We start from the raw sequence: 26,841 nt of genomic DNA on the forward strand, positions 1-26,841 counted from the left end.
ACAGGAAATTATTTCAAGGCCATAAAAGCAGCAAGAAAGCATAGCATACAAATAAGTGAACACACAAAGCTGACTGAACAAAAAAATTCAAGCTCCTCATGTTGAATAAATTATCTGATGGTGTAATACAAGAAACCATACAGCAATACATTTTTTATTAACAGGAAATATTCTTCCAGTAAATTTTCAATCCAGCTCTTTAGCCAGAACAGTCTATATTATCCAAAATGGATAGAAATGTAGAAAAATCCTCAGACCTCATGAATAACTGCAAAAGTATTTTTTGCAAACACAGAAATAATGGCACTTTCCACATCTTTATGTAATAAATGCATACACATGTATGTATATACTTGCAGCCCTGAGCACGAATCCATGTGCAAGTAGCTCGCTACCACTTGCCTCAGCTGGCTACCTGCTCACCACCTCTGGTAGCTCTCCAACCACTGCCCCATCCTCCTGTAGCTCTCCACCATTTGTAGATTGGTTGTGTCATTACGGTGTAATGGATAATTAGCATATTCCTCTCTTATTATATAGGATATAGGATACATATACACATATATGTAAGTATCTTTTTAAAAAAACTATCTGGTGATGAATCTGCCTTAACATTTTAATAGTTTACTGACTAAATGATAATGTACAAGAATCAGAACAGCAGCCCACATATAACAAAATAGTCCAACATGCACCACCATTCATCCATGGAGCATGGGATGACAGAAAGTGAGCCTGATGAACGGCATCCCAGAGCACACGGGGCTTCCTCTGCTGTAACAGTCCTCAGACACATAATGGGACTCTATTTACTGCTCATACCAATACCAGACACATAATTGGCCACAACAAATTGAATCCATAAATTCCTAAGTGTCTATCTCCCTGTTACTGTATATATTCAACAAGGACAACAACCATATCTCATTTGCTACTGAATCTTTAGATCTTATTACCATTTCTGGCCACTATTACTATTCATGAAGAATCTTATCAATAAATAATTGTTGAGTGAATGAATCAGCTAAAAATGCAGAACTTGAAAACAGAAAAAGAAGGACCAGCTTAGAGAGAATTTTTTTAATCCACTCTGATAAATGGTTTCACTGACACCACAGTGAGGGGGGAAAATGAGAAACTGTTAGGGAGAAACAAGGGATAAAAAAGGAACTTAAAATTATAGTCAAAATTCAAAATTCTGGAACTCACAGTTGAGAGACCAGAGAGTTTCACCTTGACAGAATGGTCTTCACAGTACATAGAGACCTCTGTGCAACAACCAAATATTAACTTAGCAACTTTGTTATGCTATCAGTTAAGTAAAGCCTAAAATGGTAAATATTGACAAAATACTAATTTTCTTATCAGCAATAAGTAAAATTAATTTCTATTATACAATATTCACAATTATCAATTGCATAAGTGGGGAAAAAAAGTATATTTCAAGAGGTAAAAATGTATAAATCTTGTGTGATATACAAAGGGGTTTTAATCTATTATTCTTTACTCAAGTCTCTAAAATGATAAGACGGTTTAAAAAGCAGCAGAAATGGGCACTAAAATAGTCACTAATGAACCTATAATTAACTGCATTCAAATATCTCTTTCTACTTAATACCAGTATAGGTGATCAGATAGATCAATCTAGAGATACATTTGATCATCACTTTTGCATTACAAATTATTGCATATCTAAGTGAAGTAGAACTTTTATTTCATTTATAAAAATTGGGATTTCACAAAGTCAATGAAAATGATGTCCAGTAACTGCTAGAATCAAATGCATAGCTACTAACAAATGAGGATCTGGCAGAATGCAACCACCTTATAAATGAAAACAAATCTGCAAGAATGCATCAAAAGATAATGGCTTACTTTCCTAAAAGTTAAAGAAAAGCCCTTGGGAAAAATTATTTTTTGGGGGGGGAAAGCCCTAATTTGTGTGTGTGTGTGCGTGTGTGTATTTTCTTTTTCTTTTCCTTGGTTCCTTCTCTCCCCCCCCCCAAAAAAAAATATATATATATTAACCCCCTGAGAAGGAGATATAGGGAGTGGTGGCAAATGGATATGGAATTTCTTTTGGGGAAGATGAAAAAGTTCTGGAATTAGATAGTGGTAAATATATTAAAAACTACAAATTGTACCCTTAACGGGTTGATTTATATATTAAGGAAATTGTATCTCAATAAAAAGTGGAAAATACATTTAAAAAATTGATTTCCTTAGAGTTTTGCTACAAAAATTAAAATGTGAATTAAAAAGTATACTTTTAAGATATTGATCAATATTATTTGAAAATGTGCAAAGGAATAGTAAGATCTGAGTGTTTATCTTGCTCTATACACATACATAATTGTATTTTGTTAAATATCAGATTGGTTTTCAAAAGTTTAGCTTCATTCTTCTGTACAAAATCCAAAGAAAACTCATATCTTTTAATGAAGAATTTAGTAATTTTTCCCATTATTAATTTTCTAAACTAGTCTCAGAGCAGAGCCTCTTGTATCCTTGAGTTTTATTTTGATTTTTTTTGCTTGTTTAATGCATTGAAGGAAATCAGAAAATAGTATTATTTTCAAATTAAATTAAGATTTTAAAAAAAGAATCTATTATTATTATATTTTGTTATTAATTTTTACCTGAGGATATTTTTCCATTGATTTTCAGAGAGTGAGAGAGGAATAGAGGAAGAAAGGGAGGGAGAGAGAGAAATCAATGTGAGAGAGATACATTGATTGGTTGCTTCCTGCAAATACCCTGAACAGGTGGGAATCAAACCTGCAACCCAGGTACATGCCTTTGACTTGAAATTTAACTTGGGAACCTTAAGTGGACACTCTTAACAACTGAGCAACATTGGCCAGGACAAGAATTTATTTTTAATTTTTATTCAATTGCCTAATTGTTCATCTGCATGGCAAACATTGTGCTGGTGTCTGCTGCAAAAAGCACAAAACACTCAAAATTTCTATTGAGGGATAGCAGAGATGGCCACCCCAAAATATGTTTTTGGGATTTTGATTAAGTTTATTAATTCCAATAAATTAGACTTAGAGAAAAACCTTTGTCCTTCGCCCTTATTGCCTAAAAATCAGGTAGGAGAACCTCTCTAGAAAAAAAGCTAACATCATAGATAACTATAGTTCAATACGAACTATTTGTGATAGACAGGGAGAAAGAGCAAGGCCCATCTGATCAAAGTTCTGTCTGTGTCCTATTGTTTCAAGTTGGCCCAACAAACATTTGTTTACTAAATATTAACTATTTTCATCCCTTGTGAACTGCTTTCTGGCCCTTGGAAACTCCCAAACAATAAGCTCCCAACGCCCCTTTCTCCTTACCTCAAGATGGTACATACCCTTCAACTGCCTACTCATCCCCAGATCCCACACTCTCTGGAGCCCCTGTATATACAAATGTAATAAATTTGGCTATTTTCTCCTTTCACTTTGTTTCATGTCAATTACTACAGGAGCCAGAAGAAGTATGGGGGACAAGAGGGGAACTTCCCCCTCTCCTACACCATTTCTAGGAGCATAAGATTGTGGACTTATAAATTCCAGAGTGAAAGTCAAAGTTCCTTAATTTTTTTAAGTAAGTCGAATGTTCAGGTTTTAGAAATACTTTCCAAAAGAACTTCAATAAAAGGCAGAGCAGAAACTCCCAAGCAATTAAGCAATGTCTTTTTGATATTTCACACTAAAATTGAATTCCCCACTAGGAGTCAGAAATATAGGTTGTTTTATACAGTGTAAACAACATTCCAAATAAGCTTGGTTGCTAAATTTCTACAATTCATTTATATAAAGTAAATTTGTAAATATCATTGATGTTTTTGTTGACATATAAACATTTAATAGTGTATGTGCAACATATAATAACCTGTCTTTATTTAGAAATATTCATCATTCAAAATGTATTTTTATTGTTGAAAGTATTACAGATGTCCCATTCTGTCCCCCTCCCTCCCCCCGCCATTGACCTCCTCCTCCCCACTCTACCAGCTTTCCAGCCTTCACTACACTATTATCTTTGTCCATGGGTTATGCATATATGCCAATAAGTACTTCGGTTAATAATGGCTATTCAAACCTTATATTTGAGCTCTTACTATTAAGAATTATTATGAGTGGCAGCTAGAAAATTTCAAGTTTTATAGAAGAATAAATTTAAAATAATTTGACCCTCCTACCATGAAACACAACTTACTTTTTTTGTGTATCCTTCCAAAGAATGTTAATTAATAAATATACATTTATATGTATACTAGATGCACGTATACCTGGTGCACAAAATTTGTGCACTGGGTGAGGGGAGTGCCCCTCAGCCCAGCCTGCACCCTCTCTAATCCAGGACCCCTCAGTGGATTTCTGACTGTCAGTTTAGGCCCAATCCCAGGGATCGGGCCTAAACCAGCAGTTGGACATCCCTCTCACAATCCGGGACCACTGGCTCCTAACTGCTCATCTGCTTGCCTGCCTGATCGCCCCTAACTCCCTCCCCCCAGTGGCCTGGTCACCCCATGCAGCCTGCTTTTCGGTCATCTGTCCGGTTGTTTCAGCCATGATGGCCCCGGCTTTTTATATATTAGGATGCATTTACACAAGTAGGTTAAAATTACAGTCATCATAATTTCCATCCTTATCAACTATATATTTTGGACTGCTTTCTTTATAAAAAAAAAATAGATTTATTTCATTTATTTAAAGAGTACAGAATAATCTGTTAAGAAAGTTGATCACCATTAATAGTATCTTGGTTGTACGGTATGTTGTAAAATACGCTTTTTGCTATTACAAATCATATTGCAATAAACTTTCTTAGAATATACATTTACTCTGTGTAATTATGAGATAAATTTCAAAGCCATTCCTCGATCCCATTAACCTTTAACACGTTGGAGTACTATACAGAGTAGTATACACAGAAAAGCACTCTGCTATTATCCTGTCTTCTCTGGTTCATTAATGTATCTCTAAATGTTGAACATTTAATCATGATGAAGTTAATAAAGCAACTGTATCTCAGAAAAACATGAATGAAAATACTTGCAAAAGTTATGACCTTAGAATTTCTTCATTAAAAAGTAAACTGGCAAGTGATTAACCTGTATTTAAGATATTTTATCAGGAATCAGTCAATTTCTTTTTTTAGAATGAAGACAAAGAGGGGGAAAATCAGGAAGGGAATTATTTACTGATTTAAAGAGAAGGACACAAGAACGTGTGTGTGAACTGTGAGAACTGACATGAAAAGGGATCATAATTCAGGTGTTTCTTTGTTTTGTGCTTTGTTATTTCTTTAATAAGACTCTGTAGTCCGATTAAGGCTCCCAGCAGTAATTCGGAGTAACAGTATTTTACAGCACAACCTCGGCTTAATCAAAATGTCACTTTAGTCTATCACAGGCTACACTTCAAAAAACCTAGTGTTACCTCAATTAGAAGTGAGTCTTTAGCCCTGCAGGTTTCGCTTAGTGGGTGGAGCATTGGCCAGAGGACCTGGGAGTCACAGGTTTCATTCCCAGTCAAGGCGTGTGTGCCTCTGTTGCAGGTTCCATCTGGAGGCAACCAAAATGTCTCTCATGTAGATATTTCTCTCTCTCTCTCTCTCTCTCTCTCTCTCTCTCTCTCTCTCTCTCTCTCTCTCTCTCTCTCTCTTTCTCTTTCTCTCTCTTTCTCTCTCCCCCTCTCTCCCTTCCTCCCTTCCACCCTCAAAAAAAAAAAAAAAATCAATGGAAAAAGTATCCTCAGGTAAGGGTTAAAAAAAAAAGTGAGTATTTATTCTATTTGAAAAAGACAGAGAAAAGTGTGCTATCTTTACTATCTTTATATCCTTTAATATATTCTATTTTTGTTTAGAACCTTCTAATACAATGTTTTTGCTTTCTAAAAAATCATCTAAAGATGTTGCAAATGATATTACATTACAGTATATCTTCCTTGTTCACAATTATGAGCAATTTATTATTTATTTTAATTAAATAATAGCAATCACATTTCCACACAAGGACTAACTACATGAAAACTAACAAGTCATTAAAATTTCAGTCCAGCCCTAACCAGTTTGACTCAGTGGATAAAGTGTCAGCCTGTGGACCAAAGGTTTGAATCTGGTTAAGGGCATGTACCTGGGTTGCAGGCTCTTCTCTGGCCCCAGCCCTGGTCAACCAATCAATGTGTTTCTTTCACATTGATATTTCTCTTTTTCTCTCTCTATTGCATGACTGACTCTCTCTATATATAATATAAGATCTTGGACTATAATATTTAATATGTAAAATATTAAATATTCCAAAGTATGCTTAAATAGTAAAATATATGGATTCTCTGCTACCCATAGTGAAGTAACAATTATTTCAAGCTCAAAGTGTTTGAAAGCAAAATATCTTGTATCTAGTGCCCAGGAACCATTTCCTCCTTGGTAATTCAGCAACTTATCATTGCATATTGAGTTGATTACACCAGTTACATCACCCTAGAGGAGACAGGAACATTACCACACCACTTTATTTTCTTTAGAGGCTGCCACCAACTTCCTCCCAATGAAGAAAATAGTTGTGATTGTACCATGATTAGTGAGTAAATCTTAGAGTACTCTGATCAAAAATGACTATGAAAGGAAGTTTCCACTCCCACTATATTGAAGGAAGCTAAAAGGAGGGTAAACATCCATGTTTTAAGAGGTCTGCCCAGTGTACCTAAGACATAACGGAAGTGTCTATACTAATAAAAGCTTATGTGGTCATCACGCCCTCACACCAAGACTCGCTCATGCTACAAGGAGCCATCACCAGGAGGCTGCACGTGAGGGGGGGGGGGGGGGGGGGAGGGGGGAGGTGCGTGAGCTTCGAGGCACGTGCAGGTGGAAGAGGAACTTGATGCTGCATCCCCTCAGGGACCGGACCAGGAGGTACAGTGGGGGAGCGGATGTGGCTGCCACTGCCCAGGGCTGGCCCGAGAATCAGGCAAGCCACAGATGGCGGCTGCCACTGCAAGGGCCTGAGGTTCAGGTGAGGGCCAGGCCGAGGCTCAGGCAAGCTGCAGTGGCTGCGAGCGCGGAGCCTCAGGCAGCCTCGTGGCCCGCAGTGGCAGCAGCAGAGGTGTGATGGGGGCATCACCTTCCCCTGATGGATGTGTCACCTCCTGCAGAGGGAGGCCAGAAGCAGCAGCAGTGAGGGGGTAACGGGGGTGCCTTCCCCTGATTGCCCAGTCACCTCCCACAGAGTGAGGCCAGACTCTGGCTTAGGCAAGCTCCCAGGGAGAGGGGAAGAGGGGAGCCAGCCTAAACCATCAGTAGAACATCCCCTGAGAGCTCCGGAACTATGAGAGGTGGGCAGGCCCAGGCTGAGGGACCACACACACCACCATCGCCCCCCCCCCCCCCCACGCCAAGTGCACAGATTTTCATGCACTGGGCCTCTAGGGAGTAGATATTGCTTATAGTTATCCATTAAGGCTAGTGTGTCAGGGCTACATTATTTTTTTTAATTTCATCAGTTTTATAACAAAGACACTGAAAATTAATCATTAAAAGCAGTTAATATAGCCCTGGCTAGGTGGCTTAGTTGGTTGGAGTGCCATTCCATACACTAGAATAGGGGTGTCGAACTCAATCAGAGAAGGGGCCAAAATCTAAAATCCAGCCTAAATCGCGGGCCGAATGGTTTACTGAACAGTCATAAACTGACAATGTCATAAACTGACAGCGGAGTGCAGTGATGACAGCGCGGTGCGGGCCACATTGCAAGGCCTGGCGGGCTGGATTTGGCCCGCGGGCCTTGTGTTTGACACATGTGCACTAGAAGGTTGCAGGTTTGATTGAGGGTTTGAACCCTGGGCAACTGATCCTACAGGGGCAACTGATCCTACAAGAGCAACTGATTAGTATTTCTCTCTCATCTCTCTCTCTCTCTCTCTCTCTCTCTCTGCTAAATGAAAAATATATCAATGGGTGAGGACTAAAATAAAACAAAACAAAATAAAAGCACTTACTATAGATTGCATACACCAGTAACTGCATCATGGCGTTCCCTACAAAACATAGGTGCCTTTGATTACTTTTCTGATGTTCCACTTAATAGAAACTCACATAAAAATTTTTCAAAATCCCCACAAGTATTAGTTTTAGCTGTTTTATTCATCAAATGGAAGTTTCTTTATTTAATGACTGCAAGAATGCTACGGTCCTGAGGGAACAGCAAGGAGCCTGCGGGGTTGAAGGCCTGAGCTTTAATGGCTGAGCTGACACTGACACTGTGTTGAGGCAGAGGCTCCCAAAGTGCCCGCCTCACCCCAGGCCAGGGGCTTATCACTTCCGTCCTTCCCCTGAAATCAATAAAGAATGATGGCTTATCCCAATGGAAACTGAGCTTATCATTATCACACATCCTAGTAGAAAGAAGGAAAGTTGATAAGAAAATATAGCTTTGTTCCTATTAAAAAAAAAAAAGAAAAGAAAAGAATATAGCTTCAAGAAATCAGTAAATCATAATGGAAAATGTTACAGTTGAAAAGGTTGAAAACAGTCATAAAAACAAATGCAAAAGCTGCAACAGTTATTCTGGTATTTGTCTAATCTCTGGTTTATGAACAAAAAAGAAAGCTATCTGAGTCTTTAAAAATTATATTTAAATTCAATCATTATAATTTTATCTTTTATAATTTTACTACATTTTATTTTCAAATGAGTAGTAGATGATTATTTTCCACAACCACTTAGCTTAAAAATTATTCACAGCCGCTTTTTAAAGTGTGATCATTGCAAAGAGTACAATATATAGGTTGTAATAGAGATTTTGTATTTGATAAAAATAAGCTTATGTAGATGCATGTGCATATATATATATATATATATATACACATGCATGTATGTGTTTGTAGACACACACACACACACACACACATACAGGCATACCTCAGAGATATCACAGGTTCAGTTCTAGATCACAGCAATAAACTGAATACTGCAATAAACAAGAAACATGGAGTTTTTGGTTTCCCAGTCCATATAAAAGTTATATGTATACTATACTGTGTGCAATAGCATATCTTAAAAATGTACACACTTTATTTAAAAGTATTTATTGCGTTTCGAATAAAGGTTAATTTTCTAAAGCACAAATTTTTTAGATGTAAATTATTATCAGGATATATTTCCTTACATGATATTCTTCCACTGTCACCCCCTTTTTTACTTTAAATAATAGGAAACTTTTGGAAAATTTATACTGTAGACTTGATAGCTTTTACATTTTAAGTTAGAACGGGGGGAGGGCATATTTAGAGAGGGGTTTGGGATGGGAATGGGGGAATAAGGACAATTATGTGAGACCATAATCAATAAAAAATTTTTTTGAAAAAAAGTATTTATTGCTAAAAATGCTAACCATCATCTAAGCCTTTAGCAAGTCATAATACCTGCTGGTAGAGGGTCTTGGTTTCAATTTGCAAACAACAAAATAAAAGACAGTACTAGTGAATCACATAAAGTGAAGCACAATAAAGTGAGACATGCCTAATACTACTATTGTCTTACAGTGTGAAGATTAATAAAGACAAACCTCATTTATTTTTAAAATTTATCTTTATTGTTGAAAATATTATATAAGTCACCTTGTGTTTCCCATTGATCCCCTCCATCCCCCTCCCAAGCCTTCATCACACTATTGTCAGTGTTCTTGGGTTATGCATATATACATATAAATTCTTTGATTAATCTCTTCCCTTGGGAGGGTCACTCATCCCAAAAAGGAAGTGACTAGACTCTCCATAGCCAACAGGAAGAGGTTTTTGTACTTTATTACTTCAGCAGGAAGAATGAGGCTCGCCTTCTTGCCTGCCAACCACTCAGCCAATGAAAAGCCATTATACTTCCAATGCACAATTTCCTCCAAAGAGCTCTGTTAACAATGACCTCTCTGAGTTCCCTTTCTCCATTACAAAACAACATTCCTCTCCTGAGTTCTCTGGATTTGCAGGTGACTAGCCATGAATATCCTGATTTACAATTCTTTATTGTTCTTGAATATACCCATTTTCCTTGGCAAAAATAGGTCAACAATAGTAGGATGATAATTTCTCAAGGACAGACAAATACATTTTTCTTCATAGCTATATTCTATAATATGAGACCTACTCATTTCAAATATTTTATGGTAAGCCTATCATTGGATCACTTTTAATTTGTTTAAGAAATCTTAAAGCAGTTCTAGGGAGCAGAATTGACCATGCCAAAATATGCCTCTTTGGCATAAGGATTACTTTAGGCTGATAGTTTTTAAGAAACAGAATAGCTCTAAAAACTGAGCAGTAGTCACACTTTTGTAAACTATATTACATTTATAAGGAAAATTTTCAATGTAATGTCTTCACTCTGTACCAGGAAGACAATGAGAAAATATCTAGAAATTTATCACTGAAGAAGGCACAACTATCACTTTTAAGTGCCTGGCTTGTTTATCTCCCATAACTCCCTCCCCACCCTCAAAATTTTTTGTCTTTCCCTGGAGATGATAATGGCTTGGCCATGTTGGAGAGTTACTCAGTTTTCCTGGGTATCTTCCATGTATACAGGAGATATACATATTATTAAGCTTCTGTTTGTTTTTGATCTTGTTAATTTATACTTTTATTATTTGGGGTGGGAGGTGGTCTTAGCCAAGAACCTAGAAAGATAGCAGTGTGAAAGAAAAGAGCCACATGCTAACCTGACAGGCTCAGGGAAGGCCTGCATGGCGGTCTTGCAAACTCAGAGACCTAAAGTAAACACAAAAGATGGTTTGAAAATTAAATATCTAACTACAAACAGGTTATAGTGGGTAGTCATGTCCTAGACCAATAGTTCACCTGACAAAGATCAACTTTGATCTTTTTACTGAGCCCATTTGCCTTCCTTCCTCTAAGATAACATATCTATGAGATGTCTGGGTAACTTGTAACTTCCCTTTTTCTGGAGCCCCTGGGGCACAACCAAATGTGGTGGGCACCAGGACAGATGTCTCAAATTCCTTCCTTATCATTGTAATTGTTCCTGCACTCACCTGAGTACAAGTCCATCATTTTACTTTTTATCCAGTCCCAAGAGTTTCCCACTGCTTTGCTTTCTCCCGCCTCCTTACTCCATCACCAATGAATTTTATGTAACCCACCTATGTCCCTCCTTTGATTTCAGTGTATAAATAGAGAAATGTAACCCGCCATTCTTCGGAGCATTTTCTCAATCCTTTGAGGTTCTGCTTCCCGGCATATGTCGATGGTTTAGCTCAAATAAACTCACAAAAATTCTTTACAGGCTTCAATGTGGGGGTTTTTTCGTTAACTGAAGGAAAATTATTTTTCCTTCCCTAAGTAGGAAACACTGATTATCAAAGAAAAATATTAAAATTTCACATAGAGAATAGAAGAATGGCTTTTCATGGAAAATAATTCTGAAAGAAAAATGGAAGCGGGGATAGAAGGATGGAAAAAGGATAGGACAGGATGAAGGAAGAGGTAAATAAACCAAACAGTTATTTGACTCCTTCTAACCAAGATCCAAGTTTGGTGATATTAGAAGAAAACAAGTCAAACAACTAAAGCTGAAAAGAAATAGTTAAATGATCTTTGTTCAGACTATCAGGAAGCAGTACTCAGTACTCCCTTTCCCCTCCCACTCTCTCTTTTCCTCATTCCCTCTTTTCTTGTCTTCCTTCCTCTGCCTTTGGCTTTAGTAGTATGATAATGTGAGGCCAGTGATCCATCCTTCCAAATCTGAGAAAATAAGTTAAAAAAGAGAAATAGAGCTGAAAGTTGGGTTCAATTTTTCAATTATTTCAACCCTGATGTGAGCTAAACCTGAAGATAACTGCTTCATGCTATTGGTTGTATGAACCAAGAAATTCCTTTTACTTGAGACAATTTGGCTTGGGTTTTCCAATGACAGATAAATGAGCCCTAAGTAACACAACCCTGTTTTCTAGTCTTAAGTTGTTGAAACCAAAAATACTAGGCTATAGAATGCTGATTATACAACCTGAACTCTAATAAGCTTACAACCCCCACATCACTCCATTTGTCTCACTCTTTGAAATAGTATTCAACTGTAGGTTTCAACTCCTCCTTTGACTGCTGTATACTCAATATATGATTTTAACTTACAATGGTAAATCACATATTTAAATTGTTATTGATAGCACCAAGTTCAGCAATAATGAATACTAACTCCACTTAGACTCAGTGAACTAGATTCTTTCCATCTAAGAAGCACTGAATCCCAGAAAACCTATTACCCCATCCAGTAATATTTTGTAATATGTACTTTGAATCAGTTTGAAAAAGTTGATACTTGCCATTCTGAATATGGATTTTATTTTATAGAGGGAATATGTGGATGGACAGGATAAGGAAAATCTTCATAATAATATTAAATCATGACACTGTTTTCCAAGGAAATTATATATATATATATATATATATATATATATATATATATATATATATATAGAGAGAGAGAGAGAGAGAGAGAGAGAGAGAGAGAGAATTTTTTTTTCAAAACTGATTTTTTTCATGGATCCCCAAATGTTCAAATATTAAAATTATTATGTAAACAGCAAGATATAGGAAGTAACTATAAAAAAATGAAACTGTTTTCTTTCTATTTATAAACATAGATTTAGTGCTCAATACCAAAACCAGTATTTATTAATGAATATACATATAAATATTCAACAATACCTCCTGAGTGTACACACATGATTTCACTGAAATTCCTTATTTTTCTTTAAAATTTCCCTTGAATTTAACATAGATACTTTAGAGACAACTATTTATTCCATGTTTTCAATTGTAATGTTACAGATATCACCTAAAATTAAAGAAATTATTTCCCCCCACATATGTTGGAAAAAATTGGTCATTAATTATACAAATTGAATAATCCATTTATTTTGATCCCAATAAAATAATAAGTGATAGTGATATACTTATTATATATTTACTTATATAAATATTTCAATTTCCAATTTAGTAAAAATACTGAAAGATGTATTAGAACTATTAAAGGCATTACTATGAATTAAAAAACAGTTCTTGGCACAAATTAATCTATAGAAGTATAAAATCAGTTTTTCCAAACAGAAAAAATAAAATTACTCATTTTCCCCCAGAATTTCATGAACCTGTACATAATATAAAAGGCAAATTTGCCAAGCTAATGTTGCACACAGAGGCCCCTTCTTTTGTGTTTCTAATTTGACACTGTCTTTCCTCAAAAGTTCCACCAAATTGTATAATTTTTAAAACTATAAAACCTGGACTGGTCTTACCTATTAGATAATTTTTAAAATAATTATTATCTTCAGTTTTCCAAATCATGTTCCAAAGGTCATACATTATTTGAGATAGTTCTTTTAAAATTTCATCCTAGCTAATTTAACTATATTGAGTTATTCTAGATCTGTATGAAAGTTTATTGTTATTAATTTCTTTATTGTTATTAATTTCTGCAATCACCGGGAAATAAAAGTATTTTCCTGATTTTGTCTTAGAAGATTTCTTCAATCTTGGGGCCTACACAGAGTAAAGGAGAATGAGATTAACAAACTGACAATCTACTCAGACTCTGATATATAAAATATAAAGATATATTTTTTTGCTAGTGCTGCTCAACATTCTATTATTTTTCAGTCACTATGCAAAGTCCTGAGAAACATTATTTTACTTACTCCTCACAACAGGCCACTGGGACACTAACATTAGCCCCATTTTTTAGATGAGGAAATTGATATATTTCATGCTCAGAAAATTAATTTTAATGTATATTGTGTCAGCAATAGATAAATATGTGTGTGGGTTAATTTTGAATTCACTAGTAAAAATTTCAAATGATTAACACAATATACATTACCTTACTTATATTAAACTCTAAATTCACAATATGAAAAAACAGAAAAAATAAAGTATTTCATTTTCAATAATTTCAGGGAGATTTTTCATATCCATGACAAAAGACCTTTGTGGAAAATACTTACGTGAATGTGATATGCATTCCCAAGTACCCCCTCACAAGTGCATTTCTTTACTAAAAGTAAAAACACTGAATTTGATTGTATTTACTTTGTAATTATGTAGTTTTTGCAAACAAATAGTAATCAGCAAGTTGGAAAACCATAATTGTACTGTTCCACGGCCTACATCCTGCACCTTATTATACCTGCAACAGTATGCCAAATTCTTCTAGAGTAATGTGATGCATAAATGAGAACATTATAAATAAAACAAGGTGTGTATGATGTCCTAGAATAAAGTAATTGTGCTATCTAGATTTAATTTACAGAATAAATGAATAGTAAATATGAACTACTGAAATATAATTAGAAAGTAAAATGAAATCTTGAGAAATGACAACATGTCACTCTGAACTAAACCAAGCCCAAATGCAACTTGGGAAAACAAACATAGATTCTTCCTTGGGCTTTAGGTGAGTGGTATGGCCCCTCTGCATAAGAGAAAAAGCTTTCGGGAAAGCTTTTCTAATGCAGTAATAAGTGGGTGAAGAAGAAAACACAAATCAAAATTACATTTAGCCATGTTAGGAAGCATCTTAGGAAAAAGCATTTTGAGAACATTTGATGCATTTGAGGAATCAGCAAATACTCCCAAAGGTTTAAGAAAATAATATATTCTTTAAAAATCCATGCTTATGTGGACGGACAGGCAGCAGGGCTGAATGTTATAAATAGTTAACATGTATTTGATGAAAGTATTAAAAAATGGAGGTAAGGTTGCCTTCCAAAACAGGCATGATGGGTGGCTATGTCCCATGGCCCAAACGGGGGGCCTGGGGGGCAGGCAGTCTCAGTTATTTATTCCTACCTTATAAATTAGTGGCTTAAAGTAATAACCATTTTATTTCTTCATGATTTATAGGTCATCAATAAGAGCTGGTTCTTCTGCTGGTCTAACCTTGGGTCACTTTGTGACTATAATTACTGGAACCTCATCTGTGACTGAATGGTATAAGGTGGCCTCATTCACATGCCTTGCCATTGCTGCACACTGTCAGCTGGGCCACTGTCTAGAGCAGGAAACCTGGGCTTCTTCACATGATGATAATATTTTTCCAGGATGGCAAGCATGGAGGGTACATGGTCTAAGAGGGCTCAGCTTGGTGGTTATACCATATTACTTCTGCCACACCTTTCCTTCAAAGCAAGTCGAATGCCAGTCTAGTTTCAAGGGGAAGGGTAACATATCTACTCTTGATGGGAAAACATACAGTAAATTTATGGCCATTTTAAATTTTCCAAAGGAGGTCAGAAAATTAAATAACAGAGGGTAACACACCACATGAATTAAACTAGAAATGGTCTGTTCTGCCAAAGATATAGTTAGAATTAAACATCAGATTCTGGCTCTAAGGCCTCTCAGTCATTAAAATAACAGCACAGAAATTTGTAATAAAGGTGACAAAATGAGTTTGGCATTTGACTTTTTCTCTGGCCTTTCCCAGTGGAAAGAGGTTGGCGGGGACGGGAGGGGGGGGGGGGGGAGAATAACAGGACAGGGGGAGCCTGAAACTCTCATTAAGGACTGCAACATCAGTCTGCACAGATCTCATGGTAATGGATAGGAAAAGGGGGAAATCTCCTCTAAGTATAGCACATATAATATCTTCTTTAGGATCAGAAGAATTTGGACTTGAATTCTAGCCCTATCATCTATTAGTCATACAAAGTTCCTGCCCTCAGTTTCAACTTATTCCTCTAAAAATGTGTATCATCATGCCTGAGATGTATGATTATTCCATAGAGTAGAGGAAAGTGAAAATCAACAGTGATTGACTAGCATAGAGCCATTCTCAGGAAATGATGAAGATGCTACTGCTACTGGTCATCATCTATTATATATTATCCAAGTTATACTTGTTAGCATCATCCAGTTCTTTCCAGATAGAGTACTTGGAGGAAAACTCATGTGTTTTCCTAGTGGAGGAGGTCATAGAATTGTTTTCATCCTCGGGCTCTTACCTTCCAAAGATATCTAATGATCCTGTTATTTTATTAATGTTCCTATCCGTGATTTAAGAAGGAAAACAGGCTCACTAAGAAAAATAATGTTAACTATAAAAGAACAAGGATAAATCAAAGAAAGATCATACATAGAAGATAGAAGAGAAAAAAATGTTGGGGGAAATTTAGCTTCAGTACAAACTGCCTTAAACATATCACAGATTGGTCCCTGAGAGTGTTTTGTATTCACTAACATATACAGTGAAGACCTGAAGTCATTAAGAGAAGTAAACTATATCTAGAATTAGTGTGTCAATATTAACAATGTAGTGCTTATGCTAAAAGTAAAGCATTTAAATGACATTTTTAAACAAATAACATTCAAGATTATGAGGAATGTTGATACCTGGAGTCATTCTACAAGTATACCAGATAAAATGGAGTTTTGCTGTAATTTCCTTCAGTATTCAAATTATTTTCCCTTTGTTAGAAATTGGGTATCCTTATATGAAGGCTAGAGAAACTGCTAGTAGTATCATTGTCAATTTTATTCAAAAATGGAGGAGGTAGCACAAATTAACTGAACACAGAAATCAGTTTCATCTAGGTTTAAGAGGAAATTAAAAGGCTAATATGTGAGAATGTCATCAACACTGACTCTGTCCTAGGGCTGCCCTTCGCAAGGAATATTTGTTCCTTCTGGGCTGCAGCTTCCTTATTTGGCATTTGTGTCTCAAAGGAACAATGGTGAGCAGAGTATCTCAGCGTGCACTAAATGATGAGTAAATGTTTGCTGAAGGAATCAGAGAATGGGCTTGAGTCATTCTTATCCAGATCAGAGCTCATGAGGCAGCCACCCCATCACCTTAGTATTAGGTAAAATCTACTAATCTTAGCTTGCTCTATTTCATTTTCCTATTTATTATGAATAATATCATTACAATGTATAAGTTACTTTTCTTTCAATGTTTAGTGAAAATATTAGTTAATTCATTCATTATAAACAAATCATAGTGTCAATATTGAGAAAGTGGGCTCAGGTATGGACCTAGAGAAGATTCATTTGATGTGAACCCCAAGAAGAAATATATCTGCTAAGACATACTCCCCATGTTCACCTAAAGGCCCCAGATGCATACACAGTAAGAGCCTAGTGCTCATGTGCTGACAGGTGCTCCGCCCGTTCACCAGGAAGAACCTCTGACTGAACGCTCAGCCTCCCGAAAAATGCCTCACTTGTTTACAAAGTCTGAAAACTGCAGGAAAACCCTGATTTAATCTTTCTACCAACAGACTGAGACCTGCCCAGTCCAATCAGAACTGCATAATTTGGAAAACATTTACATAGAATGAACTTAATTAAGAACCTGGGCAGAAAACTTCAATTATAAAAGATGTCCTCCCTAGTTTAGGTTGTTACCTGAATCTGTGTCTCCTGGACTGCAGCTCCTTTTTGCTCAAATAAATGTATTTTATTCCTGATTATGGTCTGAAATTAATTTTGGTTTGCACAGGTATTTTTACTAGTGTCTAGACTCAGAATGGAAAATACTCTTGAAGTTGTGACCAAATTTGGATTGACAAATTGTAGCATCCCAGAGGTATGTTAAATTATTTTCACTGAATTTATTGGAGTGACATGGGTTAATAAAATTATGTAAGTTTTATGTGTAAAATTCTATAAGACATCATCTGTATATTGTGTTGTGGGTTTCCTAACCCAAGTCAAGTTGCCTTCCATCACCATGTATCCCTCCCTCCTTTGCCCTTATCTACCTCCTCCTAACCCTCTTTCCTCTGGCAATCACTATAGGACTCCAAGGCCTTGTCCAGGCTCAAAAAAATGTAGTAATTTACCAAATAGCAATATTTGACATGAATGCAGATGGAGAGTTAAGCCATGTATACCTACTTTCTCTGTTCCAAAAGCAGAGAAATAATGGCCCTGCTCAACTCAGTGCTAGTCATCATGTGTGTTTTGTTGGCCCTGGTACCGTGCTTCAATTAGAATCGAGGCAAAAAAACTGAAGTCCATCTAGAAGACAGTGATGATGAAGACAACCATAGCTAACATTTATTGAGAGCGTAAAAGATAATATGGCTTGAAATCATGATCAGTTTGAGTCCAGAGTCAGATTTAATCAAAAGCAGACTAATCATGGGTTGGGGATCTTAAATAAGTCAGTTTAAATATTTGAGGTACTATCATTGGGAATTAGGCTTATTGTGTACCCATCCTTCTATTAAAATTAATTACAAGCCACAGGATGCCGGATTTTTGGCTCAATGACAAAAATAAATTACATAATATGCCTATTCAAAAATGGAATATTCTACTTTAGGTGGAGTGATTTCAGACTCACTGAAGGTATTCAAGCTTATGTCAAGAGACCAATTTGGCTTTAGAGAAAACTTTAAAGTGAATACAAGTAAGACTAACACAGAAATTTCACAATGACAGACCTAGCAAAGGTTAAAATAAATTTAAATGTTTTGGGTAAGTCTTACACTCTATAGTGTATAAGAGATTGTCCAGCCTACAATTCTTAAACCCAGTCAGTTTTTCAGCTTTACATTTTCTGCTTAGTGTCTGAAGACACTGGACTTTATGACCCCTGGTTTGGCTTTAGCACTCCTTGGAATTCTGAGGGTCTATAACCCTCCAGAGATAAGCCTTTAACCTATCCAATTGATTTAATTTAACCCATCCTTTAATTTCTCTTTTATGCTCATAACTAGAGGTCTGGTGCATGGATTCATGCACCAGTGGGGTCCCTCCCTGACTGGCCTCGATTGGGACTGGACAAGATGGGCCGGACACACCCTGGAGTACCCTCGTGTTCCCTCCTCATCCCAGTCGTGCATCAGTGGGGTCCCTTGCCCTGGCCTGTAGGGATTGGGCCAAAACCACTCAGTGCATGGATTCGTCCAGGGTGTGTCTGGCCCGTCTTGCCCGGTCACCATCAGCTGGACCTCAACAGGAAGCTAACCTACGAGTCAGAATGTCTGTTCCCTGGTGGTCAGTGTGCATCATAGCTACCAGTCTAACAGTCCAATGGTTGAGTGGTTACTTAGGCTTAGGCTTTTATACATATAGATTGCTAATGATGAGATGACAGCAACTAAATGTGTCTTTTATTATTAGCTTCATTCAGAGTTGAGAAAACCAAGGCTCAGAGAGGTTATAAGACTTGCTTAAAATTACACAGGCCTAAGACACAGGTTTGTGAAATCCCCAAGTTCATGCTTCTAACCACTGCATATACCATCCTCCACAAAATATAGTTATAAATTCTTGACTTCCTCTCTCTCCTACTACAAACATAAAATATTAAAATGTAATTGAAAATATCAGTTACTTTCAAGCATATTCATTTGTTTACATGTTTCATGTTATTAAGAAAATACATTCCTTGAGGTCAGGATCCAATGTCTAGTTATATGTTTTAAAGTGCCTAGCATTTGAATAATCAAAACATGGCAAGTATTCTCCATAATTTTTATGAATAACCCTAAATTCTCAATGTCAAGATAAGCACATTTCTATTAAATGAGGCATTTCAAACTAAAATATCTGTGAATATTAGTGATATAATTATCTCTCTCCATATAAAATAAAGCATACATCATAATCCATGCTATGTTCAATGTTGTCATATAAATTATATTAATTTTAATGTTCCTATACAAGTGCCTTAGCACTAAGAAGACAAGTGTACATAAATCATTTCATAACCTAATTTTACACCATGAGAAGAAAACAAAACAAAAAGTGTTAGTTACTGAGAAATAGACACCACAGCCTGTTCTTCCAAAGAAACTAGAGAAAGTTAGTTTTCATGGTTACAGAATTGATATGTTCTCACTACTAAATCACTGTAATGCAAGCATCCTATAACTTTGGAACTGACACTATTAACATTCATAAAAACCTACTTCTAGACAGGAAATGAGAAGTCTACATGGGGAATGGAATCCAGAGAGGAACTGTTGTGTGCCCTGGGCTCTTCAGCATTTCCTCGAAGGAAATGTGCAAACACAGTGAAAACACAGTGACTTAAACAACCCTGCTTTGGCTTCTATCCCTGAAAAAGCATAGTGGTTCTAACTGAGTATATGTTGATCTAATTAGTGTTTTATTTCACTTCTTTTCTAAGAATTAAGGAACTGCTCCTGGAGTAGGGAAAAATAATCCTAAAACTTTATGTATCTTATTACTTCTTTTAGAGTCTTTTTTGTTAAAGCTAAAATTGATGAATTATTGAATGGAAATTCGGCAATCATTCTTGAGAAGGATTATAATAACACCAGTTTCAAAATATTTCATTGGAAGGGTTTTAAAACAATGAATTACATATATTCAATCACAAAGAAAAGAAGAGCATAAAATTTATTAAAAGATTTCTTCCATAAAATATATTTTTGAGGAAGATCCAAATTAATCAATTGACATTTTCCTCTCAATGTGACCAAGTTTGTAAATTAAATAATCAAATCAAATTTCCTAAAAATCTTACAAAAATAGTTTGTAGTTTTAATAATAAAGCATTTTTAATATGATTTAGTTGATATCAGTAAAATTATAGTTCATTTATACAATTATGTAATTCTACTACAATATTCTATCACTTCTTAACCATCTTAGTAATTAGTATTAAATTATGTCATAGTTCAGTTAGTAGAACTCTATCAGAACAGTATCTGTTAGGACACTCTGATATAAAAGTTTCAATATAGCATTAACTATCTCCTCATTAAATCCTTATATTTCTATCTCTCTCTCTTTATACTTATATAAATTTGGGGTTTTCATAATTACATACAATTTATGGTGCTAGAGCATAACAAAAATGGTTTGCCTCTAACCAGAATAGCTTCAATACTTGTAAACACAATACTTCCTAATTTCACCATACACATAACATGTAATGGACAAATTATTCTGCATTAGATTTTAAATAGTCCTCATTGATTAAAAGATGCCACAGGAATAAAGATGTGGGCTGTGGAAATATAATGTGTAGTCTCATTTTCTAGATGTACTGAACAAGGCAAAGTTACACACATGTGTCAATGGAATGATTTAGCAAAATTCCTTGTTAGTCAGTTGTACTAGGAGGTCACAATCATATCTGTTTAAAAGCCTAAATTTATATCTTTATACTTTGATGAAACATGGAACTTAGAGCAGACTATATCATACACAAAACTCTCAAAATATTGGCAATATTTCTGAGTAAAGAGGAAATTAAAACCATTGGAATTAGTGAATAGATTAGCCAGTTAAGCCTTTAGAAAATTTCAAGTAGCCTGTTTCCTCCAACCCTGATATTGGCACACACACAGACACACACACACAAGGTATTAGCAATGTTTATTGTAAATATCTCCTAACATAACTGAATACTTATGAGCTATTATGTTGTAGTTTAATGTAGAAGCAGGAACCTTGGTAACCTTGGTTGATATCTGTAAGCATCTCATCCCACCACAACAATAGTATCTGCAGAAAGCAAAATCCTAATTTCACCAACTAGAAAACTCAGCAAAACTATGAAGCCAGAAGTGCTTCAAGCAGCAAGAGGAAACAGAGCACTGGTTTAAGTGGACCAAGGAACTGATGGTCATTAATGAAAAATAAAAGGCAGATATAACATATGATGGTCATTTACATAAAATGCCATAACAAGATACTGCTTTACACTAAGAATACGTTTAATGACAGAGGAGACAAAAATAATAAAAGAGGGGGGGAGGGTGGTGCACTTTTCCCTCAAATGATCAGAGCTGTTGCCATCCCTCTTGAGAAAAAAAAAGAAAAGAAAGAAAATCACCTCTGTCTGATATCTGTCAGATATACTTTGATGAATCCATCCCAAAACACATAAAGCACAGAAATCTCACATTTCAAAACTGAGGTTTCTGTGTTCATAAATGTGTATATCACATGCCTGTGGGAGAAAAAGACATGTGTGAAACACAGAAGACTGCTGTTGCTCAAGGTCATTCCCTTTTTGTGGGCTGGGGACAGAAGTCAAATGACAACTTCTTTCCACCTGCCTATGTGCTCACATCGGTTCCCATGGGTGACCTGGCTTCCTTATTCCTCTGCCCCTCCTAATAGGCACCATAAGAGGGCTCACAAGGAAGGCAGATTTTGCTGAGAAATTTCCTATCAATACCTGTCAGCCTTAACCTGTTAATGAGCCAGGTCGGCTCTAAGTACAAATGCTTCACAAGTACATTGGACTCAGACCTCCAAATTGGCTTGCACAGTTCTGTCTCTCCAGACACAGGAAAATGAGAGGCAGAAATGTCCATTTTTAAAGGAACTTCTATACATGAAACTCTGTGCTAGCAGGTGCTTTTGGTTATGACATTTCACCTAAATCCCTGAGGATGAGGGTAGAAGGACAGGACGACCTACAACAGACTAAATCATTTGCTCCTTAGTGAGAAAAGACAAAAAAAAAAAAAAAAAAAAAAAAAAAAAAAAAAAGAAAGTGAAATGAGGAGGGAAAAGATTATTTCATTATTTTCCCAAGGACTTATATTCTCCACCTGCATTCCTTCTTTCATGGGCACACTCTAAACAGGTATGAATCATTTGCTAACAAATATTACAAAGGATACAGTTTCTGTTGTAATAATATTCTGGAGAAATCTGGGGGATAAAGAGGTGTCCTTGTCAGATTTTTTTAGTATACAGAAGTCAGTTTTCTGTCTAGGATTTTCTGAGTGATGGGAGAAATACCAATAAATTCACTAAAAGAGAAAAAATTTTCACTTATTCCCCCCCCCCCCCAAATTCCTAAGAATTTTTAGTCTTATGCAGGCAGTACCTGGAGTCTTCAGAATGCAGAATGGGACCTGCTTTTCTGTTAAGTCTGAGTTACCCTCTATATCCTTTCTTGGTTCTCCCCAGAGCTTGAAGGTAAGAGCAAAACTCTCTTTAAAGTGGCCCTATCTCCTTCATCTTTACTGGGCCTGGGGTAAAGGAGAGGGTGTAGTAGTCTTTCCCTTGGTATTCCAACTGAGGGTAAAGTAGCTATATAAATGAGCTGATTCCATCCAGAAGATAAAGAGGGGATAGAAGTAGGAAACAAATGGAATACAGGAAAAAGCACTTAGTTTCATGTTTTGAATCCTGAGAAATCCTATTTGAATACCAAGGCATTTGTGCAGCAAGCGTTAATTCTGTTCTTCATTCACAAGGGGATGAGGGTTGCAGGCGCAGGACATCAATGCCCTCCTTGCCTCTCTTTACCTCCTTCTCATATCCAGGCAGCCACCTCAGCAAAGATGCGCCAGCGGTCTGCCTGGGGGCCCGCTGAGCTCTCCTGCCCCGCCCCAAGGAAGTGTCAAGGAGGGCCTGGCAGCTGCAGTGGAGGAGCCCAGCCCCCAAGCCGGCTGCATACATGGCTTTGTAGCACCACCAGCCTGCGAGGGCTGCAGCGGCAGCCGAGCCCAGACTCCAGAGGAGTCCAGGACATCAAGTGAGAGGAGCAAGCTAGTGGCCAGCTTGTAGTCTGCAAATGCCATCATATGGATATCTATCAAAATGCAGCTGGCAGAGGAATAGCAGGCAGCGCCCCTGCACTCTTCTAAGCGGCTTCAGCAGAGAGAAGCCCTGGTCGCCCTCCCAGGCGCTGTCTCCTGGAGCAGGGCGCCAGGTGCCGGGCCTGGCCAAACCCTCCGCTGGGCGCAGCCATCAGGCAGCGCTGGAAGGCTGGAGACTAACGAGCACTCCTCGGCTGAATTATTCAGACCACCTTCACTATGCAATAAAATATTGATGAGACTACTTTGGAAGTGCTCGATCTTGCTAATCCTAATGCCCTCGAGAAGGGAGTGATTTTTTTTTTTTGTAGGGGACAAGGAGGTGATGGAAAAAAGGAATGAGAAATAAGGTGCTTTGGAAGTTCACTGAATTTGCTCTACCTCAGCTGGCCATGGGAATCTCCATTTTAACATTCAGACCCAATATGTTAATTAGGCAGTCACAAATACACCCCACTCCTTGTAAATCAAGAATTTTCAAAATTCCGTACTCTACATACTCTCTCAGACTCACACACACACACACACACACACACACACACACTATTGCACACAAGCCCTTCTCCACAACTGAGACAATACAGTTGGGATGGTGTTGGGGTGGTGGTTATGGTTTTAGCCTGGCTCCTCTAGATATACAAATGACTTCTTTCATGGATCTATTTTGCTACATTAAAAGCAACCCTCACAATTCAAAACCATATGCCAACACACACACACACACACACACACACACACACACACACAACAATGAATTTCCTTCCACGCAAAGACAAAGCAAGTTCCAAAAAACTCCATTTAGGATTAAAGTCTCCAGATGTGTAATTTACAACTACTAAAGGATCTGGCAAGCTCCACGACAATAAGGAAAGAAAATCTACCAGGCACCAGGAGTAGGGAAGGGTAAAAAATTATCCTTGCCTGAAATCATGGGTGGAAACCAAACACCCTCTTACACTCCACAATCCAGGAAGGGTTGAATACCAAATGGCCCATGACAACCATAACCTGAAGGAAACACCGGATTTTAATCTCAGGTATTTTCAGATGGGTTCCACATGCCAGGGTTCCAAAAGCATCTGTCACCATGGACTGTACCCATATTCCCTTAGCTTTCACTGCTAGATTCAGTGCTCAGGTACAGATTTACAGCCCGCCTCCTAGAATTATATTGCAACAACAGGGAACGCCCTTGGATACCCAGCTGTTAATAATTTTCAAAACATTAATAAGTAAAGTAGCCTGCAATGCAGATAAGACACTAGAAACAAGATCATAAGGAAACTGGGTGAGGCAAGTAGTCTTTTGCTTGTTACCTGATGCCTCTAGAGGAGAAGACGTTAGGAGGAGGACTTTCTGCCTGCAGGTACGATTCCGGCAAGGTGGCTCCAGGTGGCTTTCACAGTCCCCCGCGGGTCTCTCTCCTCACTCCGGCTGCCCTTTGCCATAGCTCAGCACCTGCATCCTAGGGAGTCCAAGAGATGGCTTCTGCCGCCGATGCCGCTGCCTGCAGGTCGCGCTGGGTGGGGAATCCGCTGCGATCGCCCCATGAAACCCACGTTCCTGCGCCCGGGGAGCGGGCAGAGCCAGGGCGGCCGCTCACGCACACTCAGACACACACGCTCAGAAGCACACACACACTCTCACCGAGGCGCGCGCGCACTCGCATTCACACTTGCACACGCACACCCAGCACAACACGGGGAGGGGGCGACGAGGAGGGGCAGGCCCTTCTCACGATCGATCGGCTTGGATGCCCACCGGACCAAGGGCGGCAAAGAGAGCGGTCTGACACTGCCATCGCTGGGAGATCATGTTTCCTTCAAGTTCTCCTCCACCCCAAATCCACACAATTCAAGAGCTGGTGACATTTTGACGGGGAGGAGGGAGTCGAGGGAGGGTTGAGGAAGAGTCCGGGATTTTGTTAGGCAGTTTTAAAAGCTATCCTTGTTACCTTGTTTGCACAGAAATCAGAACCAGCAGGAAGGGCTGAACTTTTGGCTTCAAATGATGTGGTCCAAAACGTCCATATCCTTCTGGCCAAGACAGGAAGGTCTGGATGCACAGAAACAAGAGGGCTGCGGGACCCTCTGTTGACCTTGTGATGTACCCGAAAGCAGGTTAATGCCGGCGCTTTCCAAGCATCTGGGTAAAAAGATCCACACACATAGGTTCCCAGCCAGGTAGCCGCCCGGAATCCAGCAGGAAAATGGGTCTGAAAGTCCTCCGCCCTCTCCGAGAGCCTGAGGGCAAGCCGAGTTAACACATTTGCTTCTGGGCAGTTGGATAAAAGACAGTCAAATGCATCAGATAGGCACTCACACACACACACACACACACACACACACACACACGTAGCTGGAGAGCAGCTCACAACAAAATAAATGCCAAGATGACTTCGAAAGGCAGGGGGGAAAAATCCAGAATCCTCAGGGGGAAAAAATGGAAGGACCCGCTGTAAGGTTATGAAAATCTTCCCAGATCGTTCATTGTTTCTTTCGGGGATGAGCGTGTGCGTATTTCCAGGTTCCGTGTGTCTGCCCCACCCCCGTCCGGTTGCGCTTTTTTGCTCCAGATGCGAACCGATCTCACAAACCAGATTACGTGGGCGGGTTGTTCTCCCAGCCCAGAGCTCCGGGAAGTCAAGAATCCTAAGAGAACCGCGAGCTGCGAAGCCCTTCACGTCCTCCGGGGAGAGGGAAACACGCACGCACACAGGCACACCCGCGCGCACGCACACGGAGCCCCCGATGCCGGCCGCTCTGCTCGCGCTCCCCGCCGCCTCGCGCCCGCGCCGCCGCGCACAGCGCCCCGCACGCCGCCCGGGCGCCCCGGCGAGTCCGCGGCTCCGGAGCCCGGCGGCAGCCCCGATCCCCGGCTGCAGCCTCCGCTGCGGCGGCCCGGTCCTCGGCTCCCCGCGGCGGCGGGTTCCGGCTGCAGCTCCGGCCCCGCCCGGAGCGGCGCTCCCCGCGCTGCAGCGGGAGGCGGTGCGGGCGCGCGGCCGCGGCCCGGCCTTCCCGCGGTGACGGGAGCCGCCGCGCCGCCCAGACCGGGAGCCCGGGGAGCCCCCCGCGGGGGCCGCCCTCGCCCCTCCGAGCCTGGAAGGTGCGGGGCGATTGACCCTCGCCAGCTGCCTAGGGCCGGCGCCGCACCCGCAAATCCCGGGGCTGGGGAGTGCGGGGGCGCTGCAGGCAGGGGGAGGGGATGAAGCGGAAAACCTGGAGCAGGGAGGCAAACTTCCAGAGGGTTCCCAACTCCTGCCGAGAGGGGGGACCAGCTGACCGCCCACCGCC

General features: G+C 38.8%; 1 protein-coding gene across 3 annotated transcripts in view; it reads right to left on the reverse strand.

The window, feature by feature from the left end:
- LRFN5 (leucine rich repeat and fibronectin type III domain containing 5) overlaps window positions 1–26,299 on the reverse strand; it is a 273,614-nt gene extending 247,315 nt beyond the window's left edge. For 2 of the 3 annotated variants that reach the window (XM_084866863.1, XM_084866862.1), the window contains exon 1: window positions 24,865–26,298. The gene's annotated coding sequence lies outside the window, so the exon portion shown is untranslated. Of the gene's footprint in view, window positions 1–24,864 lie in introns of all 3 variants that reach the window. The other variant, XM_084866861.1, reaches the window with a different exon arrangement.
- Window positions 26,300–26,841: the final 542 nt, after the last annotated feature.

This window comes from Pipistrellus hanaki (assembly GCF_964339955.1).
Source record: "Pipistrellus hanaki genome assembly, chromosome: 1".
NCBI lineage: Eukaryota > Metazoa > Chordata > Mammalia > Chiroptera > Vespertilionidae > Pipistrellus > Pipistrellus hanaki.